The 20,132-nt window shown below is 38.5% G+C and overlaps 1 long non-coding RNA gene across 10 annotated transcripts; it reads right to left on the bottom strand.

Moving 5' to 3' along the window:
- Window positions 1-15,997: 15,997 nt before the first annotated feature.
- LOC106307987 lies at window positions 15,998-19,153 on the bottom strand. 10 transcript variants are annotated; one of them, XR_001263440.1, is made up of 10 exons: window positions 18,762-19,153; window positions 18,441-18,518; window positions 18,248-18,352; window positions 17,925-18,016; window positions 17,530-17,728; window positions 17,068-17,317; window positions 16,906-17,000; window positions 16,723-16,798; window positions 16,517-16,640; window positions 15,998-16,139 (listed from the first exon to the last, which is right to left on the bottom strand). It is a non-coding gene; the product is annotated as an uncharacterized LOC106307987 (long non-coding RNA). The 10 variants fall into 10 exon arrangements; XR_001263443.1 differs by having other exon boundaries at window positions 18,441-18,469; XR_001263444.1 differs by having other exon boundaries at window positions 18,248-18,518; window positions 18,762-18,903; window positions 19,008-19,153.
- Window positions 19,154-20,132: the final 979 nt, after the last annotated feature.

The following is a 20,132-nucleotide window of genomic DNA, read 5'->3' as shown; positions in this document are numbered from 1 at the left end:
ACACAGAAAAGCACACTTTTGCCTCTAACATTGTGGTAAAGTTTATATAGTTAGGTTAAAACTCGTCAGGGGTAATCTTGTAAATTGGTGAAGACTTAGGCTTCTAGTTGGTTGTGACCAAACGGGCTTTCTGCGCGCTTCGCTGTCGATCGATGTTCAAGTGTGGACATCGATCGATATTCTTCCTCCAATATCGACCGATGGTCGAGCTCGATGGTCATCTCGGGTGCTTGCTCCAAATATCTCCAAAATGCTCCAAAATCATCACTGATCTCCAAATCACTCCTGATCTTATAAATATAATAAATAGACTCTATAATATAATAATAAATAGTAAAAACACCTATAAACCATAGACGAAAATGAGTCAAATTTATGGTCTATCATCATGGTCGAATAGTATATCAATCTGACGGTAATTCAGAGACCGTCGACCATACAGAAGCACGAGATCAGCCGAAAAGTTTGGCGACCACAATCTTTCAATTTCGGTCAAGTCAAGACATTTATGATTTTTGGTCAATTCAAGGTCTTTGGTCAAGTCTTCCTTGTTTTTATAAGTTGCTAATTTCTATGTTGACTAGTCTTTTGTATTCCAACCTTTTGTATACTTTGCCTATTATATAAAGGCCATTTGATCAATGAAATAAAATAAGCTTTGAGTGATTATTTTTGGAACATTGAGAGTGATTCTCACTTTTCTTTCAATGGTGTGTAATATCCATTGATCAAACCGATTCGTCCTGGTGCGTCATATCCAGGGAATCATCCTCTTTGTCATCTAGGTGCATCATATTCAAGGGCATTGAGTTGGGAATATCAGCAGCCTTCCGCATCTACTGTGCAACCCTTCGATCCATCCATTTCTCCTTATTGCTAGACTTGTGCGTCATATCAAGCAGCATCTGGAGTTGGGAATATCAGCAGCCTTCCGCATCTACTGTGCAACCCTTCGATCCATCCATTTCTCCTTATTGCTAGACTTGTGCGTCATATCAAGCAGCATCTGGAGTTGGGAATATCAACAGCCTTCCGCAACTGTTGTGCGACCCTCCAATCCACCATTTCTCATTCGATCCGTCTGAGATCATATCCCAAAGTCCGGCTGAGTGATCCTTCCCTATTTAGGGCGTATCAATTTGGTATCAGAGCCACTCAACCGGTACTTGTCTGTTCATTTTCTAATCTTTCCATTTTCTTAATCCATCTTCTACCTTTCATCTTCTTTTCTTTATAAAAAAAAGAGCTCTAAGAAAAGCCAAGAGATCATCCCACCTGAAGCTAAAGAAAGACAGATTTGAGGGCAAATCTTTTTAAAGGAGGAGGGAATGATGTGCCCCGAATCAGCAGCAGAAACAAATCAAGAAGGCTTGGCCTATGGGTTTGAGATCAAACGAGATGGGCTTGAAGTATACTGAAAATGTGTTTATGAATATGTTTCACCCCAAAGAAAGAAGGGCCGAACAAGAAAATACAAGTCATGGTCGAATAATATATCAATCTGACGGCAATTCAGAGACCGTCGACCATACAGAACCACGAGATCATCCGAAGAGTTTGGCGACCACAATCTTTCAATTTAGGTCAAGTCAAGACATTTATGATTTTTGGTCAGTTCAAGGTCTTTGATCAAATCTTCCTTGTTTTTATAAGTTGCTAATTTCTATGTTGACTAGTCTTTTGTATTCCAACCTTTTGTATGTTTTGCCTATTATATAAATGCCATTTGATCAATGAAATAAAATAAGCTTTGAGTGATTATTTTTGGAACCTTGAGAGTGATTCTCACTTTTCTTTCAATGGTGTGTAATATCCATTGATCAAACCGATTCGTCCTGGTGCGTCATATCCAGGGAATCATCCTCTTTGTCGTCTAGGTTGGTCATATCCTAGGACATTGCGTTGGGAATATCAGCAGCCTTCCGCATCTGCTGTACGACCCTTCGATCCATCCATTTCTCCTTATTGCTGGACTTGTGCGTCATATCAAACAGCATCTGGAGTTGGAAATATCAACAGCCTTCCGCAACTATTGTGCGACCCTTCAATCCACCATTTCTCATTCGATCCGTCTGAGATCATATCCCAAAGTCCGGCTCAGTGATCCTTCCCTATTTAGGGCGTATCAAGAGCTGTCGGCGAGATTCCTAGTTCTAGTAACCTAAGACTTGAAAACCTAGTTGAGTCGTAGCTCGATAACAAAAACGGAAAAAATGCCTAAATGCTCTAAGTTATTTGCTCTAAGTAAAATTAATGTGTCCCCTTGTGCCTCCACCTTCGACATCCTTATATACTCTCCAAGAGGGTTTCCTTTTCTGCCCTCGGCCGACTTTATCGCTTCGCAAAAATATTCCATTTTTCCTCGATCATCCTGTTTATCCTCGGAAACTTCACATCTATCCTCCGAATTTGACATTTATCTTCTCCTGCAAAAAGAGATAAACCGTCATGACGATTTGGGCTCAATTTCGCATAAGATCGCAAGTGGGATTTTTTGCTGTGTTCTCGGACTTAAACATTTTTATGATTTTATAGAAAGAGCTTGTTTGAAACGACATCGATTTCGAAGAACTTCCAAACTTCTTGTATAGCGTAGGCAGCTTCAAGGTGTTTTAGTTTACCGTTGCCGTTTTATACGAAAAATCCGAATCTCCTTCGAGAAAATGAGTTCTTTGCGGTTTTCAAGCTGTAAAGTTCTGATGGTGACTCCGATCGAGACGAAACAAGAGTGGATTCGATCCGATCACAGAAGAGGGAGCTACGAGAATGGGATGAAGGCAGCTTGTTCGGTCCAACTTGGAAAATGGGCGAGTTGGATGGCTAGCTCGGTCTAACTCGCCTACTTGGCGAGTTGGACGGCTTCTCGGTCCAACTCGTCAAATGTGCGAGTTGGACGGCTTGCTCGGTCCAACTCGCCAAATGGGCGAGTTGGACGGCTTGCTCGGTCCAACTCGCCTGTTTGGCGAGTTGGACGGCTTGCTTGATCTAATTCTCCCGTTTGGTGGGTTGGACGTTGGTGTTTCGTTGTCCGGGATCCGTTGTCTGGGGCTTCGAACATCCTTCCTTGAAGGCTTATCTTCTAAATCCCTTTCGGACTTGTTACGAAATTTGATTTAGTTCTTCGATTTTTATATTCCGTTGAGAATTATCTTTTCTTTTTTTGAAGAAGACGTTTCTCGGGAATTTTTTGACTTTGATTTTGTCTTAGCCGATTTTGACCCCAACAATCTCGTTCTAAATTGGGAAAAATGTCATTTCATGGTTAACGATGGGATTGTCCTTGGACACAAAGTATCTGCAGCTGGCATACAGGTGGATCGTGCCAAGATGAAGTCATGAATGGACTACCAACACCCACAACTGTAAAAGACGTAAGAAGTTTCCTCAGACATGCTGGATTCTACATGAGATTTATTAAATACTTTAGTAAAATTGCTAGACCACTCACAACACTCCTGTGCAAAGATGTTAAGTTTGATTTCACATCAGAATGCTTAAAACCCTTTAAGGAAATCAAACCAGCCTTAATAACGGCTCCCGTCGTGCAAGCTCTAGATTGGAGCCTCCCTTTCGAAATCATGTGTGATGCGAGTGATTCCGCTATAGGTGCAGTCCTAGGTCAGAAGAGAGACAAAAAGTAACATGCAGTGTATTATGCTAGTCTAACTCTAGTTGATGCCCAACGGAATTATGCGACAACGGAAAAATAATTGATGTTGTCTTTGCGTTTGAAAAATTTCGTCAATACTTCGTCGGTTCAAAAGTAGTGGTTCACGCCGACCATGCTGCATTGATATATTTGATGCAAAAGAAAGATGCAAAACCAAGACTTTTGCGGTGGATCTTACTACTCCAAGAATTCGACATTGAAATAAAAGATAAAAGAGGAGTAGAAAACGGAGTCGCATATCATCTTTCAAGGATAAGAGTTGAGGATGACGTCCCCATCGACGATTTCCTACCATCAGAAAATTTTTATAATGTGAACTCAACATTCATTGGTCAAATATGTCTCAAATCCGAGGAGCCGCCGATCGACACCAGAGATATTTCGTCGATCGACGTTCCGGATAAACAACTACCCGATTTAACCTCGAACACGATCTCTATCGATGTACAAATCAACGTTGCTTGTAACCCACTTGATTCTGAATCAGACTTTTCCGGGGATCAAAGTTTGAGCCGGGGGGTGCACGCGATAGATAGAAACATCTCTGATAGACCGTGGTACGCTGATATAGTAAACTATCTCGCTACTGACGTGAAACCAGATTCATTTCATGGATATATAAAGATAAAATTTATGCAGGAAATTCGGAGATACTATTTGGATGAACCATACCTCTACAAACACTGTTCTGGCGGAATATATAGAAGGTGTGTTGCGGAAACCGAAGTTCCAAACATTTTATTCCATTGCCATGGATCAGATTATACTGAACATTTGGCGACCTTTAAAACAGTATCGAAAATCCTACAAGCAGGTTTTTGGTGGCCAACAATGTTTTGCGATGCCCATGCCTACATCGCACAGTGCGATAAATGCCAACGAGAGAAAAAATCAACAAAAGACATGAAATGAAACAGAACTTCATCCTAGAAATCGAAGTCTTTGATTGTTGGGGCATTGATTTCATGGGTCCCTTTCCTTCTTCATATGGGAACTGATACATATTGGTTGCTGTAGACTACATGTCTAAATGGGTTGAAACCATCGCTTCACCAACAAATGACACAGCAGTTGTTATCAAACTTTTCAAGAGCATTATTTTCCCGCAATTTGGAGTTCCAAGAGTAGTAATAAGCGATGGTGGTGCTCATTTTATTAACAGATCCTTCGATAGATTGCTTAAAAACACTGAGTTCCCCATTGGGTAGCCACACCCTACCATCCACAGACAAATAGACAAGTGGAAGTTTCCAATCGCCAAATCAAATAAATCCTCGAAAAGACCGTAAGAACCACTAGGAAAGACTGGTCTAAAATGCTTGATAACGCGCTTTGGGCCTATAGAACAGCGTTTAAAACACCATTAGGTACCACACCGTTCCAGTTACTTTACAGAAAATCTTGTCACCTACCGTTCGAGTTAGAAAACAAAGCAGCTTGGGCAGTAAAACTAATCAACTTCGACATTAAACCAACTGCAGAAAGGAAACTGATTCAATTAAATTAATTAGATGAGATTAGACAACTTGCCTATGAGAATTCAAATATATATAAAGAAAGGACAAAAGCCTATCATGACAAAAAAACATCTCCAGGCACTTTGAGTAGGATGATCAAGTGCTCCTGTATAACTCCCGATTGACACTATTCCCTAGGAAACTCTGTTCTCGTTGATCAGGTCCCTTCAACGTTAAGGAAGTTAGACCTCACGGAGCCATTACTCTGATCAGCAAGGAAGGAAATGAATTCACAGTAAATGGACAACATGTTGAACATTACTGGGCAAAGCATTTATACCAAACAAGCAAACTTTACAATTAGACTTTCCGATCACTGATTAGTTTCGTAAAAGGAGTCAAGCTAACGACTTTAAATAAGTGCTGAGTGGGAGGAAACCCACTAGTTTATTCAGAAAAGTAGGAATTAAGATTTGGATTTTAGATTTAGCAACAAAAAAAAAACTAACTTTAAACATTACAATCACGAAATCGATCAACATCGAGCTCATTGCGTCGATCGATGATCGCTGTCGAGTCATGGTCCTATTTAAGTCGACACTTAACCAATTCTCCCTTAAATTGCAAAAAGCCTACGAAACCTCCGCCCGTCGATTTCTCTCTCGTTTCTCCACCGATTTCGGTGTTTCTTGCGCTTAATCCACTTGATTTTCAATACCCTATTTGTTTAGTTCACTCAATCAACCGATCTACATGGTATGACCTTGAAATTTTCTAACTTTTAAGTTTTTTAGGATTGATATTTGAGATGACAAAAAGAACTCGGATTTAAGCACTATTTGGAACGAATTAGGCTGATAGAACGATAGGATAAGAGTATCGGACTGTATTATGCGACTATTGTGTTGAATGGATTCGATTTGCGATATTTGAGTTTTTACAGGTTTCGTGTCCGACCATCCATCGACAACACATTACCCATGGCGATCGATTATTCAAAAGGGTTGACGATTGATGTCAACAGTCGTTCATCGATCGACATCGACCACTGATTTTTCGCCTAGCTAACTCATTTCTTCTCCTGTGATTTTTGGATGCAGTTAAATGAAAGGAGAACAAAGCGACGCTATGATCGTCCCAGCAGCTCCAACGCACGACCACTAGTGTTTGATCGCGACCCTTGGCCAATGGAAAGGGAAAGCAAACCCATTGAGACATGGGAGAATTACGCCGATCCTAACATGCTGTCAGACGCAAAGATTGCACCCACCACGTGATTGAAGAAGGTGGGACGACTATGACAGCCTGTTCTACAATGAGTGGCTGAAGGTCATCATCGAGCCTACACGCTTCATTGACTGGGCAACTATACGACGAATGGGGCTTGAGGAAGACCTAGAGCAGATGATCCGAGAGTTAGGTCTGGGAAGCATGGCTACCCGCTCTTACGACTTGTACCTGGAGCTTGTCAAACAGTTCATGGCCACGGTGCAAGTCTACTACTCCAACGAGAGGGTGAAGAGGGACAACGAGGGCACACTGACTTTCTTCATCTGAGGCATCAGATACATGATCCCTCTTTTCACACTTAATGACATCTACGGGTTCCAGAACCCTGAGTACTTGCGCTGCGTCGTCCCCGCCTTTCCTAGGCAGTCAGACTTCTGGGGACACATGGCTTCTGGTCACTTCGACTCAGGTACAGCCACTCATACTGACATCCGCCACCCCACCGCACGCTATTTCCTCAAGGTCCTTGCCAACACACTGTTGTGCAAGATGGAATCGAACAAGGTTCAGGTGCGTGAGCTCAAATTGCTTTACTACGCGGTGCGGACTCTGGTTCCGTTGGGTGAGATTTCAGAGCCAGCGGATGACCAGTGGCCCAGAATTGGGGCTGTTTTTGCTTAGCACTTGGCTAAGCTGAAGATGAAGCCATTCGGAGGGAAGGGTAGGAAGAGAGAGACAGTAGGGAGCCCCCTTACGCTGATCTTAATGCACATCGGGATCCCTTTGGATCAAGCCACAGTCAACAGGAACCGGGCCTACATGGATGCTGCGCATCTGACATACGCGCAATGGCTAAAGGACGATTGTTTCTGGAGCATTAAGGACGCCGCATGTATACACTTGCTGCAGCTACCTCAGCGGACGGTTACCGATCTTTTGAGCCAGCTCTCTAGACTTGAGTTCCATCTAGACCCACTTCTCCTCCGCAACCTGGCTAACATACCTCGCAGACGTCCCACTCCCTGACCCACCAGAGCAGTCGCACAGCCCCAGCCAGAGTTCCCTGACTTCCCACACATCCCAGACATTCCCATGCGCGATCATGGCGACTTCCAGCGTGTTGTTGTGGACGCTCTTCACGCCATCTGGGCGAGAGTGTCACAGTGCCGCTGTGTTACGAGCGGGAGTGTGCGCGCACGATCTCCATCAGCTGCAGGTCCCTCATGCGAGCGACATGATGACTCAGACGACAACACCGATGAGGATTAGTCCTCATCTTTCTATCCCTTATCTACTTTCGTTTTTTTTTCCAGACTATTAGGATTTATGCTTGAACTTATTGTACTATGTTATGACTTGAGACTATCTATTTTCTATTCTTTATGTGTGTTTGGAATGCTTAATAGAGCTAACATTGCTGACTGATCTGATGATTTAGACCTTACGACATGATACCTATGATGCAGAATTTTTCTGTCTCGGCGTCATCGATCGACACCAAGGTCACGGTGGCGATCGACGCTCGAGACAGAACGGTACGAAATTTTCTCTCACTGTCTACTATTTATTCAGTACTTATGATTTATTCTCTAACCGAGGTTAGACTAAATAAACACTGAGGAAAGTGTTGTTTAAGTCTGGAGGAAGTAGTTACTAACATTATGTTTTCATATTGAGCTTTTATAAATAAAAGAAAAGTTTTTAAACAAAAAAGTTTTATTGAGTCAAAAAAGGGATTATGATCTTTTTACAATTTAATTACTACTCTAACCACTCTCTAGCACCATCTAGATTTATTAGCTACATGATGTTTTAGATGGAAACACCGCAGTGTATCACATGTTACTCACAACTACACTCATTGAGAATGTCTGGAGAAACCAAAGCTGACTTCCAACCTTAATCTACTCTACCTGCTCATTTTGGGACTTGGTATACATTGGATCGGAATCCTTATGGAAATCTGGAAGGTATTAAATTTAGTGTCCCTGGTTTTCCTTCCACATCTCTTCAGCATCCATTTTACAAAAAGATTGAAATGATTTCTTGCGGTTTATAGGGGTAGGAGTGTCTCCTGCAACCCCATTATTATACTCTAAGAGAATGATCACACATTGTTTGGAAGTGAGGGGTAGGAGCATATCCTATGATCCCATTATTCGCATAGAACTTTGCCAAAAAAATAAAAAAAAATTAGATTCCGAGAAGAGAGAAGAGAGAGGAAAAACCAAAAAAGATTACCTGTAGGTCCAGATACTTGATTGAGTTGATTCCATGTGTCCATTGATCGATACTCCCAAGATTCAGCCTACACATTTACTTTATGAAGAAATGAGGTCAGTAGAGGGGTATGTCAGGCGCTATCAGTAGAGTTGTGAGATATATGGTAATAGTGACTAAGCTAGAGTGTAGTACATTGAATAATCTAAGGTTAGTAATGATTCATTTCCACTTATCATAATTGCAGAAGTGAGAGTAGTAGTTTTAAATTTTGTGAATCCCTGTTTAATCTTTTAGACTATTGTCTTATAATTTGCTTCAGGACAAGCAAAATGATAAGTCTGGGGGAATTGATAGGCCTTGGATTTTACTCATTTTTACACATGGTTACATATGTTTTTTAGAATCTATATATTCATTTTGGAGTCTTTTTAAAGTATTTACAGTTTCAGGTGCTCATTGGAGCAAAATTTGTGATTTTAGAGCATTTTGGAGCAAAATTTGTGATTTTAGAGCATTTTGGAGCTTTTATGAAAGTATTGCTGAAAACATGAAGGCGGGGCCGATTATTGGAGAAAAAATCGTTCGATGGATCACTATCAATGTTGATCGACGGTGAGCCATCCGCGAAGTTTAATGATGATTTAAAGAAATTATGATTTTTACCCAGAAGTTCCAAGATATTGCACCTTGAGTCTCTGGCCGCCTAGTAGACTATTTATTCGTGTTTTCATATTTTACCTACAGTCAACTTTTAGAGATACATTTTAGAGAGGCAGACATTTCTATACTAGGAAGAGAACTTAGGATTGGAAATAGAGATCTGAACTTCATAAACAGTAAAGATCTAAAACTCCCTTGTTCTATTACTCTGATTTGTTTGCTTTTCATATTTATATTATTGAGTATTATTCAAACCATCATAATGTTCCTTATGAATATGTCTGAGTAGTCTTATTGTTAGATTTAGGGTTCTTCAAAGGTTGATCAATGTAGTGCTGAAATGAATATTAATTAGAAAATTGAATAGTTCTTCATCTAGTTTTTCTTACTGCTAAGTCTAGGCTTGATCACCCTGAACTTAGATCTTGGGATTAATTAACGCAAGCGGAAGCTTGGTTAATTACCTGAAACTAAACTAGTATGTTCTAATTAACTAGATACACAGAAAAGTTGGTCTAGGATATTAGAGAACCTATCAAACATGTTCGTAAATCCTGCTAGAGTAAATATTGATCGACGTAACGACAGTTACATAGATCGATGTTTTGAAAGGTGTATCGATCGATATTCATATAGAATCATCGATCGACACTTTCTCTTGATTAACAAACGGAAGTTGAGAACAAAGATCTAGTCAGTTGATAACCTAAACAAACGAAAGTTGATAGATTATAAATTAAATTTGAGTTCAAGAACAATTAATAATTATAAATTCCTAATAATTCATAGAAGGCATACTTGTCATACCCGAGAAATCTCTAGCTATTCATCTTTAATACTTTAAAACCTAAAACCAATCATCTAGCTTCATTTACTGCTTTAATCACAACTACCTTGTTCACCAAATCTTAGCTTCATTTACTGCTTTAATCATAACCATCTAGCATTACTTCGAAGACTACAAATCTATTGTGTAATCCTAGAGTCTCTGTGGATTCGATCCCTAAGTACTACATCTGAACCTCTTATTTGAGAGAGTAAGTCACTCCTTAGGATAATTTGAGTGATATAATTCCACAGAACCGACAGCACATCTGATGTTGCTTCTTGTTTTGTCTGTCATAGTTGCTGATGCACTGATTAGTTTCTTCCTTGTACCAGATGCACAACCATGCTTCATAACCTCCTTTATTACCTTCATGTTGTTGCACTGGTGTACTACCTTCGGCTTGTTACTCACAGCTACGCGCTGTAGAACTTCCTGCCTTACTATTTATCGTATGTCCTGACGTACTTCCTGATAAACTTCTTTAGCTCCACTTTTTAATGTGATCCCCTACACAAAATTTGAAAGCCCCTTCTGTTGTGCTTCCTTAGTAATCTCAGCTCCTCGATATCCCAGTCCCCAATTCACCTTGGCTGGTTGTCCCATCGAGAGTATCTTATCTAAGTCTTTGGATCCACTGTTGAGAATCCTGATCTATTTGTGATTGTCATCCAAATTACGTTCCAGCATCCTTGCTCTCTCTTGTTCACTAGTAGCAACCTCCCTCTGCTTGCTAACTTCTTGTTCAAGAAACTCATTTTTCTCTTATACAGCCACAAGTTCTTCATACATTACTTCAAGCAGCTCTTTTTGCTTCTGAGCCAAATCCTCTAGTCCCTGACTACGATCCTTGAGCTTGTTAAGCAGCACATGATACTTCCCATCGTCTGTATCATCATCTGAATCTAAGGACTCACAGGATCCTTCTTTGCGTGCACCAAACGCAACAAGATTCTTTAATTATCAGACGACTGCAATGGAACATATTTTCCCTTCCTTAATTTCAGACATTCACGCCGTGTATGTCCAACACCTCTACACCCAGGGCACTTAGTTTCCCTTCGTTGTGCCACAGGACAGTCAGCCCTTATATGACCAACTCCTTCACACTCGTAGCACTTGAGACCTTCTCTTCTTCTGCTACTGTCACGACCACCTCTCGAACGATCATACTGATTTCTACCACCAAAGTGATTCGTCTTACCAAAATTCTTGATCAACATACCAATGGCATCTTCAAGATTGTGTCACCATCTTTGTCAGCAACAAGCGCAATACTCCTTGATGCACTACCTATCGTAGAGACTGAGCTACTGTTTGTCTCCATCTCTTCTGCCTTCAGCATACCCACAAGTTTATCAAACTTGAGCTCATCCGTGTTTGTGGTCATATTCAAGACCGCCTTGTGAGCTCCAAATTTCGTTGGAAGACAGCATAGTAACTTTTTCACCAGCTTCTTCTCCTTGTACTTCTTTCCAAGTACACATGCTTCATGTGCCATGGCACTGAGTTTGGCATTGAAGCTCGCCACAAAATCATTATCAGACCACCTGAGATTCTCAAACTGTAACACAAGATGATCCAGACGAGTCCTCTTAACACTGTTATCTTCTTCGAACAGCATGATCTCTCACGCCTCTTTAGCTGAAGTACTCCCCTGAATCAGTTGGAACTGTTCTGTTTCAACGGCTTCAAAAATCACCGACAACGCTTTTGCATTAAATTTTGATGCATTGCGCTCTGCCTCTGACCAATCCTCTTTTGGCTTTGGCTTCTTCCCATCGCCTGTGACTATGGAAGGCTCCTCCCTACCGATCTCCACAGATGTCCACGCATCTTCATTGATTCCTCGAATCAACTGCTTCACGTGAGCCTTCCAATGACCATACTGGTCCGCATTCAACATGATCGCCTTCTACATAGAAAAAATCGTGTCCATCTCCACCTTAAGGATCACACCGGTAATTTAGGTGACCGCTCTGATACCAATTGTAAGTGCAGATACAAAAGCAACTAAAGTAAAACAGAAGGTAAACCAAGAGACAAATTACACAAGCAAACACCAATGATTTATTAGAATCTCCTTTAAACAATCTTTACACGACCTTGTTTATTCATCTTTACATGTCTTGTGTTAACACCCTAACACATGATACAGAAGAAATCCTAAGCTACCCTCTTATTTCTCTCTTCCATCAAGTACTTCAGCCACTGCTTCAGCACGACCCAAGAACACTTCCAGGAGCTTATCTCTCTCTCAATAAGATCAGCATTTGTGCCTCTGTCTCTATACAGATGACCCATATCTATCTTATAGTTATTCTCCACGTTTCCGAAACCCTAGTCTCCAAGGTAACATGGATATGAACATCTTTCATAACATTAAGTTCAACTTTCTTTTTCTTAGAATTCACTTATTCTTCTTTCCTTAAGTCATAAACTTTCTCCTTAGTTTTATTATTCTTTCCATATCTCCAAGATACACCCTTGCTCCCCAAGTCTACACGACTTCAGCTCAGCATCTTGACTCCACATGGTCTTCACCACTCAACCCGACGTCTGCTTCAGCAACTATGTCTGCTTCAGCAACTGCTTCAGCAACTGCTTCAGGATAAACATCTTACATCTTCGGGGGGAGGGGGGAGGGGGAAACGAAGCTGAATGAGTAGGAATGGTTAACAATAGGGAAGTAAAAAAGATCTCATCTAGGTGCGAGGCAAGTAGACCTCAATCCGATAAAATCACATCTAATAAGGACAATGGGCGAGAAACTAAAACTACAAGCTAACCATCCCAATACACTTTCTTAATGATGATGTAAATTGAAGAGCAACGTTTGGATGAATATCGATCAGATATGGAAATCGTAGCTGGTTCTAGTAACAAAACATCCTCACCACCTAAAAATAGTCTGGGGAAAAACGAGATAAAGTAACAAATTGACACGGTCAGCGAACTGAAAATAAGAAAGCAAGAGTGCCGAACAAAATCAACACAAACAAGTCTCCTCTAGAGGAACAAAAAATAATATCACTATTTGTGGGGAAGTGGAAACTAAAATTCGCACTATTGATTCTAGTTAATGGAGAAAAGCCAAGATTCTCGACTTTCCTTGAGGATCCGGATTATCTGCGTAAACACACGAATATGAAAAAAAAAAGAGATAACAAAATATCGATGGTAAATTGTACGGCGGTGTTGTAGAATCGCCGAACAAAGCGGAAAAACGTTTTAAGAGCGGTTTAAATAATCAATAGGGTATGCCAAATTTAATAATCGTATAGCTTCCATGATAGGGCTGGTTTAAATTATTGATCATGTTATAAAATAATCACTAGGTGATTCTTCAGTGTAACACGGATTTAAATATTTATAATAACTAGTTAATATTTTACTTTCAATTTAAATAGCTTTATAATTTATATATATAATTTCTATTAATAATATTATGTTGTATTAATTAGATATGTGATTTTGTATATGTAATATGTAATTGTTTTAGCTATCGTATATTATATTGTATCTACTTTTTAAAATTCAGCCATGATGTTTTTCTATTCTAAATAGATTAAATTTTTATTTAATTTTTATATGCATTTAGGTTGGTTGTTCTTTAGATATATAAATATATTTTAGTAAGATTGTGCATAATTTATTTTTAGAATCAAATGGAAAAATAAACTAAAGTGTTAATCGATTAAAATTAGATAAAGAAATATAATAGTTTGATATCTCATGCATATATATTTTACAAAAAAAAATATTTAATGTTTATGTTTATTTATTACTATCTTTTAGGTATCCTGTAATTTGTATATATAAAGTAAATAAAATATTTTTTAAAATAATATGTTTTATTTAATTAGATCTTTGATTTTGGATAGAAAAAATTATATTAGTCTAGTTACTCATTTTGTGGGTATACTGAATTACATATATTCATTCAAACTGAAGTCTAGTTATTTTTGTTTCTTATTAAACAAAAATAGATTTTTTTTATTGCATTAGTTTAGTTCTTCATATTATGTGTGTAAGTATATTTGATAATATTTTTCTTAATATCAAAATTATTATTTTTAATTAGACCTTTGATTTTGGATATAAGAAATTGTATAAATCCACTTACTCATTTCATGTATATATTGAGTTAGATATATTCTTTCAAATTAAAATATATTTTTTTTTTTGACCAAAAAATATAATTTTTTTTATTCTTATTAAACCAAAGTTTTATTTATTTGAGTCAATTGGGTCAAAAACCTAAGAAAATAAAGATATTAGGAAATTACCCATACACTAAAATATGTGGGCTTTTGTGTTTACCTGTAGCGAGCAAAATGACATTAGTAACGCTAACAATTGTTGCTGAGCGCTTTGAGAAGTGGATTATAGGTTTACAGTTATCTCTAGGTTTTTTTTAATATTGTTAAAAGATTTGGATAGGATTTTATTTGGATTTGTTTTTGTCGGGGTTTCCAGATACGGCAATAGTAACAATGGACTTTTATGAAGGATAATTAGCTTCTGTAATAAATTAAAAGATCTCAGCAAAAATGTTGATACTTTACAAGCAAAAGTATGTGGATAGTGTTTCAAAAAAAAAGTGTGTAAAAAAGTGTTTCAGAAAAAGAAAAAAAAAAAGGGAGAGAAGGTATTGCCTTTTTGTCTATAAAAGAAGGTCACCGAGGAGTTCATCCAAAGATCTGTACAACAAATTATTAGGGTCACAAATTGTTAGAATCACTATAGTAGTTGCTTTAATATTATAGATGTCGTGCTGAAGATGGTTATAGAAAAGTATAGCTGGCGGAGTTAAGCAATTTTGGGGAAGTTAAACTTTTGAGCAACCGTGTTTGTAATTTGTTTAGCGTGGAAGCTATTTCGGGCTGAAGACGGGTACAGAAAAGTTTACCTGGCTGGTTTAGTTTTTGGGGAAGCTAAAATTTGGAGTAACCGTGTTTGTAATTTTTTTTTGATGTATTCTGGAATGTAAAATCTGTTAAATATAAATTTTAGAGAAAATTTTGGATGTCTTATCTAATTATTACATGTTCTAGCCGACTATTATGATTATTACAAACTTTCTTTAAGCGTTAATTTGTTGCAAAACAAAAAATGTTGTACAAAACTAAAGTACGACAGCTAATCAAAGAGTTTGGTGAATTAGTTTGTCTTCAAAAATAGTTTAGCGCAAGTGAGAGAATGTTAGAGGAGTTTATTCGGTGAATAGGAGAATCTTATGGCGAGTTTATGCGGGCTTTGATTAGTTATAATGTATTTCTGCCCACTCTCTTTTGCTAATATAGTGAAACCTCTATAAATTAATAATGTTGGAATTACACCAAAACTATAATTTTTTTATTAATTTATATTTATTAATTTATAGAGATATTAATTTATCGATATAATAATTGAACCAAAAACTCAATTTGAGACTATAAAATTATATTATTTTATAGAAATTTTTAGTGTATATTAATTTATACAGTATTAATTTAAAGAAGTTATACTTATTTAGCTAATGGTCCATCTCTAATCATTAATCCAATTATAATACTAGCCGGAAAAAATGCATATTTTCACGTTTACATTTATTGTCTAACATTAGTCTTAACTGGCTGTAATAATAATCATCAAACCCATTACCGGTTCGGGATTGGAAGCCAATATAAATGCAAGTGGTTAAACAAGGAGAAGTTCACTATAAATACTAGGGGCAGAGGCCCCGCGCTTGTCGTGAACACTATTTTAATTCATAACATAATCAACCCCAAATCTCTCTTGGTGTCTACTCAGTACTTGATGATCTTACTTCCATGTCTTAAGACAAAACAAATGTCATTCTTGTAGAATATGTTATCGTCCCAAGTTGTCACTAAAGAAGCTGGTGTGGACTATTTGGACCTATCATCTTCCTTTGCTTTTCATGTATTTTTGCACTGTTGTGTCCTTGTTGATCTTCATTTGAGCTTAAAAATCAGAGTTGTACAAACAAAATAAACTCGAATGGGTGTTGGGTGTACGACAAAATGGGCATTCTTGCTTCTCACTGCACCATTCCATAATGCAGCTCCTGCACATGAAAGATGACCCTTTCAATATAAGCAAAATGTTTCGGTGTCTTTGATATCAAAGAGAACACACCTTTGAAGCAAAATCTATTTTGAAGGATGTCCCACTTATGTGTTTGCCAAATACAATTATATGCATATGCTAAAAAAAAGAAATATGGGTACGGCTATGATAGTTAAAGTAAATCTCCTCAACTTTTGTAAAAAAAAGTAATCTCCTTAAAAACATATACTGATAAAATCATGAAAATCATATATTGATATGTTTTTATTCCAATTAAAAACATAGACAATAATAATTATTGCTGCATCAACATATAGGGGTCTCTTTGTCAACTATTGGTTTAAGCTAATTTTAAAGTTTAAATATGTAAGCTACCTCCAATTTTTTTGGGATCACACTTGTGACCACATTGACAGATTAAGTTCTATCCCCTGAATTAAGGAGACCCCTAAACATTGATGCAGCTTCGTCCCATAAAGAAAAGTAGACCTCCATCATGCTGTTATGTAATTTTATAAACTTATTATTAAGGATGTCATGGGGGAAAGTTATTGGAAAAGTGAGTTATTTTGTGTACTTACGGGACAATGGGAGACGATGATCAGTGGACTCATTACTTCAGCGTTCTTAAGGCTATCATACGATGCTGCGTTCCAACTGATGTTTAAATCACATAAAAATGTTAAAAAGGTGTGTTCAGTCCTTTAGCATTAGCTTTTTTTTTCTTGAGGAGACAATAATGTGTGTATAATGAGGCCACTCACTTTATATCTTGGATCCTTGATTGCGATCCGGTGGGTTGTATTAGGTCTTTCTTTTCCCACACAAAGCTCACTTGTCTGATTCCAAAGAAGAAGGCCTGCAAACACACACATATATAACCCATCCCCATAACACACCACGAATCCAAAGGGAAGAAAGTTAACCTTGGTTTACAAACTCAGGCAGGGGATTTGAGTTTCTGGAAGCAGATTGAGATTCAAAAGTCTAGCTGGATGATATGCTTCCTCCTTGAGAAGGAAAGGTGATGTTGTCCATATCAAATGTGCTTGTTGACCAGAATTTTTCAGAGACGCTCGGTTTCTTAACCGTTTGAGCTACAGAATTGGAAAGTGGATCATTTAGAGAAGTTTTAGTTGATCTGGGTTCTCTGTAGCAAGCCACGCAGCCACTGCTCTGTTACAAAACCCCACACAAACTTCTTTATTTTTCCCTACCTACCAGCTATTGTTTTTTTTTTCAGTTCAAAACTTCTTGTCTGAATACATGCAAAACAATCTTTACTAAGGCTTATCTATCATGTGAAGAATCTCAAAATCAGAATAAATCAAATACCACCAATAGAATATGCATAAGGCCTAACACAGAGATTGGAAGAAGAATCTCACCCCATCGATTGAAGTAAAACGATGTATTAATTCCGGTAATCTGAAAGCTCGAGTTTTTTTTCAGGGAGTAATCAATGATCCTTCTCAAATAACACCAATCAACAAATATGTCAAGAATCACCACTTCTGGACCATTAGGAAAGTATATGGGCTTGATCTGATATAAAATACTCCACAAAGACAACATATTGCTTCATACCTCAAAAATAAAGAAAACACCAAAACCAAAAATTTAGTATTCAAACACTTAGACATATAGTACAAAACAAGCAGCAGGAAAAAAACGTGGATACTATATTTTCCACTGATCAAATGGTTCATGTGCTACAAAAGAATAAAGGGAAGATCAAATTTTACAGAATCATTATTTTCCTCAATAATATACCGTTCCATACCATGATGGGTGTTGATCATCTCCTAGACCTTTCTCGATGATGGTTGTGGCCCCAAGATCTAGTAATCTTTTGTCTAGCTTCTTTGTTACAAACTAAAGCCATCAGAAAAAATAATGTCATGAATATTTTTGGCAGAGAACAATAATTCAGACACATCTTAAGATTTATGGTTGTCGGAATCTTTACTTAGCTAGTATACTTATTCCTCAGTAAAGCCTACTTTTTTTCTTTCATACTGATGAATACATCAAAACATAACCAGAAATAAAATGTATGTTGACAAGAATGTGAAACAGATTACATAATGTGGCAGATGCACTTACATTGTACTTCTGGTAACCTGAATCACCTAGCCCAAACACTGCAAAGCAAACTCGTTGCAACCAAGAGTTTCCCAAGTTTCTTTGAAGAAGAAACCTCCAAAACTCCTTCAGTGATTAAAAAAAAAAAGGACAAGGAACAAAAAATAAAGTACGCAAAAAACTGCATTATTGGTAGTGAAAATTGACAACGAACCTTAAAAGAATCTGGAGAGTCTCCTTTCCCTGTAGTGGATACAACAAAAAGAATAGCGTCCTCATGAGGCAAGGAACTCTGGAGAAAAGAACATGGCAACTTTTTGAATAAGAATTAAGTTATAAAGGAAAATACTTTTATAAGTTTACTCGAAATTCAATCAATAGAACCGCTCAAATCTAAGAGCTGATTACAAAAATCATCGGTTCTAATTGATCAAACAGAGGAATTGTCACGGTTTCCTTGATATTAAAATCTGAAGCAAACAATCTTCAGAACAGAGTAAGAAATCAAATTGATTCACAACAACATCTCACATACCGAGTCGAATTTGTCGTTGGAGACGATAGACGCAGGACAGCCTCGGCGTTCAGCTTCACGGCTAATACGCTATGCAGCATCAAGAGCGTTTCCGGAACACGATTGAATGGCCCAAAGAGAGATAGAGGTAGAGGAAATTGACCTTTGAGATGAACAGAGAATGGGGGAGGGTGATAGATATGGAGCTGGAACGATGAGACGATGAAAAGGGAAGACGTGAAAGAAGCTCGCTTTAGGGTCATTTACCTGATGAAAAATCTCGTAGATTTAATATAAAGCTGCTTCCTTTTTCTGGGCTTCAGAAGCTTTTTCACGAAGAAGAAGAAGGGGTCGGGCTCTGTGTAGCCACCGCCTTCCTTCCTAAGATCCATGTTAGGATGATCTGAGGACTGACCGGCCGAATTGTGAGAACGTACTGAATGGATTGGATGATGCTATAAAGAGTTGATCAGAGTTCAAACTATGTACCCGATTAAAGCTAGGAACGGATCTGTTTTTGAGCCAAACAAAGCTCCATCAGTCGGTCTTACGCTCGGGTTATTGGACAGGCCGTTCGGTTTTTTGAAACTCAGGATGTTCGGACAACTCGATGAAAATCCAGGCAAAGCGGAATTTTCGAACAGCGATGGTCGGATCCGGACAAGTGTTGTTGGATTCGGACAAGACTGTTGAACTGGTCGGCTATACAGCGATTGTCTGAAATCAGACTGTCGGCTAAGCTGAGATGAGCTGATTCAGTAGTATCAGTTAGATTCGGACAAGGCGGTTAGAGTTGTCGACTGGATCAGTCAGCTCTAGCTCGAGTTTCGTCTAAGTAAAACTGGCGGGAACAGTTAAAGTCCGAAAAGGGGAAAAACTCGCGCTGGAACGCTTTGGAGCGCGGGGTGACGGTTACGGATTAAGAGCCGTATGTAAAATAAGCGGGAATGGTTAACTTGGCAGTTTCTCGGGCCTAAACCGCCCAACTGCCCATTTTATCGTCTCCTTTGTCTTATTTCACCATTTCTGTACGGAAAGGGGAAGAAAGAACCAGAGAGAAACTCAGAGAGAGAAAAGTCCGATTAAGGGAGAGTTTTCGATATTTGGCTGGATTGATCAAGTCCGAGTCCAGAACGATCGTCTGTGGGGTGAATCCGACTGTCTGAACGATCGAAGATCCGACGAAAACCGCTCAAGAGGTGTCAGAAGAGACCGAATCAAACAGAACAAACCGACTCTAAGATAAAGGTGAGTGCGTGACCGTAGCCTATCGTACTGAATCGTAGTCTGATTGATAGGAATGTTCTATGTACTGATTGCTTGTCTAATTCGAATTATCTGGTAAGTTTTGGCTTGGTCCGAACAGTTGGTTCCTTCCATCGACGCATCTGG

This window comes from Brassica oleracea, chromosome C8 (assembly GCF_000695525.1).
Source record: "Brassica oleracea var. oleracea cultivar TO1000 chromosome C8, BOL, whole genome shotgun sequence".
Taxonomy (NCBI): domain Eukaryota; kingdom Viridiplantae; phylum Streptophyta; class Magnoliopsida; order Brassicales; family Brassicaceae; genus Brassica; species Brassica oleracea.
Note: the sequence above shows the minus strand (reverse complement) of the source record. Positions and strands in the feature narration are given on the sequence as shown.